Source organism: Otolemur garnettii, unplaced genomic scaffold (assembly GCF_000181295.1).
Source record: "Otolemur garnettii isolate 467f Iridium unplaced genomic scaffold, OtoGar3 scaffold00002, whole genome shotgun sequence".
NCBI classification, from domain to species: domain Eukaryota; kingdom Metazoa; phylum Chordata; class Mammalia; order Primates; family Galagidae; genus Otolemur; species Otolemur garnettii.
The window spans coordinates 48,837,621-48,840,924 of NW_003852397.1; positions in this window are offsets into that span (position 1 = coordinate 48,837,621).

Here is a 3,304-nt window from a genome sequence, read left to right on the forward strand (position 1 = left end):
GAGGCAGGAGACTCGCTTGAGCCCAGGAGTTGGAGGTTGCCGTGAGCGTGATGCCATGGCACTCTACCCAGGGGGACAGCTTGAGGCTCCGTCTCAAAAAAAAAAAGAAAAAGCAATCTTCTTGTCTCAGCCACCATGTAGCTGGGACCACCAAGTATCTGGGACTACACGCACCCACCATAACACCCAGCTAGTTTTTCTGCTTTTAATAGAGATGGGGTCTCACTCTTGCTCAGGCCGGTCTCAAACGCCTGAGCTCAGGCAATCTACCCACCTCGGCCTCCTAGAGTACTAGGATTACAGGTGCCAGCTACTGTACCCTCTCGGCCTAATTTTGCTTGTTGCTAAACTAACAGAAACAGTATCATGTTGCATACATTCTCCTGCAATTTACTTTAATCTCTCTAACTTTTACTCATGAATTTCACTGATTAGGTTTTAATCTGGTCTATGAAACAAATGACTGCTTTCTCTGTCTATCCCATGTGTGTATCAGGTGGCCAGTAAGCACTATAGGAGATGTTGGGCAGGGCACATCCACAAACTAGCCAGGCAGCTCATTTTAATGCAGGCATAGTTGTAATACAAGCTTCCAAATGAGGTATCAAACTTTTGAGCCATGGCTAAAAATGAATCATTTGGTATAAATCCTTGCAAATGTATGTATACCTCCTCAAGTACATGACTTCATTATTGAACTTGGCAAATGCATTTTGTTATACGAAAGCAAAAAGAACCAATAGTGCTTCACTAGTCCATCTTTCTCATCATCTCTGCATGCATGTTCGCATTAGTGTAAATAATTGAGAGCAAATCATGGGTGAGGGAGTGGAGAGAACGCTCTGCCCCCCCACGCTCCCTTTACATATTCCTTAAGTAAATATCATAAGTAACAGATCGATATTTTAATCAATATAGAGAAGAAAACACAAATAACAGTTAATCCTCTGAGCATTAGACTAATAGTGTTATTGGAATTTCTTTCTTCAGTAGGTCCTTGTGATACAGGATTCCCCCACTCAGGGGTGGACAGGGACCCCCCCATTCTCTAGGCCCGGGTGAGCTCAGAAATCAGACCCCCATTTCCAGGGACAAACAGGATGCCTTTTCCAGGCCTCCAGGCTCTAGCAAGGTCATGAACAAAGCAACCGGAGTCATTTGGGGGTAGTTCTACCTTGAGTAGGGAGCACACACCCTGATCCCTTCTCAGAGACAAAACTGTAAGGACCTGATAACCTTGCCCTAGTAGGGGAGGGATTACATTCATTCATTACTGCACCATTAACTTTGAAAGGATGTTTTTCCACCTACCAAGTCCTGGCCAAAACGTAATACAGACCCCTGGACAAAGAGCCCAAGAGAGATTTTCCGACTTGGGTCTTCCCTTTTGCAGGAAGCTCTGGTGCTCTTTACTCCTTATGTATTCCTTTCTGTCTAATAAAAATCCTGTCTTACCACTGATCTAAGGTCCATGAGTTAATTCTTCGAATCGCCGAGACCAAGGACCTACTGAGGAAGAAATTCCGGTATCACTTGGTCTCAGGGATTAGAAGAATGAACCCACGGACCACAGATTAGTGATAAGATTCCTTTATTAGACAGAAACGAATACAGAGGAGTGAAAAAGCACCGGAACTTCTGCTAAGGGGGAAGACCTAAGTTGGAAGTGTCCCCTGGGTCCTTTGTCTAGGTGTATGTATTGTCTGGAGAATTACATTTTGGCTAGGATTTGGTAGTGAAAAGATATCTTTTTTTTTGAGACAGAGCCTCAAGCTGTTGGCCTGGGTAGAGTGCTGTAACATCACAGCTCACAGCAACCTCCAACTCCTGGGCTCAAGTGATTCTCCTGCCTCCGCCTCCCAAGTAGTTGGGTCTACAGGTGTCTGCCACAACGCCCAGCTATTTTTTGGTTTCAGCCATCATTGTTGTTAGGTGGGCCCGGGCTGGATTTGAACCCTCTAGCACAGATGTATGTGGCTGGTGCCTTAGCTGCTTGAGCCATAGGCACCAAGCCGAAAAGATATCCTTTTATTTATTTATTGAGATAGAGCCTCAAGCTATCCCCCTGGGTAGAGTGCCATGGCATCACAGCTCACAGCAACCTCCAACTCCTGGGCTCAAGTGAGTCTCTTGCCTCAGCCTCCCGAGTAGCTGGGACGACAGGCACCCGCCACAACACCTGGCTATTTTTTTGATTGCAGCCGTCATTGCTGTTTGGCAGCTGGGCTGGATTCGAACCTGCCACCTTAGGTGTATGTGGCTGGCGCCTTAGCCACTTGAGCCACAGGCACTGAGCCAAGATATCCTTTTAAAGTTGAATGCAGTCCCTCCTCTGGGGCAAGGTTATTGCAGTTTTTGTCTCAGGGAAGGGAATAGGGTGAGTGCTCCCTACGCAAGATTGGAACCACCCAATAAACCTCTCGGGCTGCTTGGTTCATGATCTTTTGTTAGAGCCCAGAGGGTATAGACAGGAAAAGGCAGCCTGTTTGTGCTTGGAAATGGGGGTCTGATTTCTGAGCTTACCTGGGTCTAGAGAATGGGAGAATCCCTGTCTAGTCCCGAGTGGAGGAATCCAGTATCAATAGGGCTAGTTCTTTTCTTTTCTTTTTTCTTTTGAGACAGTCTTGCTTTGTCACCCTCAATAGAGTGCTATGGCATCACTGTTCACAGCAACCTCAAACTCTTGGGCTCAAGTGATTCTTTTGCCCCAGTCTCCCAAGTAGCTGGGACTACAAGCACCCCACAGCGCCCGGCTATTTTTAGAGACAAGGTCTTGCTCTGGCTAAGCTGGTTTTGAACTGCTAAGCTCATGCAATCCGCCTGCCTCAGCCTCCCAGAGGCTGCTATGATAACATGGCACTCTACCCAGGGCGACAAAGTGAGACTCTAAAAAAAAATTCTGATGCCTGCAACTCATCCTGGGAGATGCTGATGTAATTGAGTCTGGGGTGATGCCTGAGCAGGGGGATTTTTTTTCTTCTTTTTTTTTTTGAGACAGAGTCTCAAGCTGCCACCCGGAGTAGAGTGCTGTGGCGTCACAGCTCACAGCAACCTCCATAATGATTCTTCATTTTGGGGGGGAGAGGAGGTTTTCAAAACTCCAGTGACTCTAATATGCAGTAGAGTTTGAGAACCTACTCAGACAATGTCTAGTACAGTGCCTGGTGGAGACTGACACTCAGAATGATTACATAACATCCCATTTGTCAAGAAAGTAGCACAATCTCCCAACCATAAACACAAGCCACAAATTGGTGGGGCCTGTGGCTCAGTGGGTAGGGCCTGGTATCAAGGGTGGTGGGTT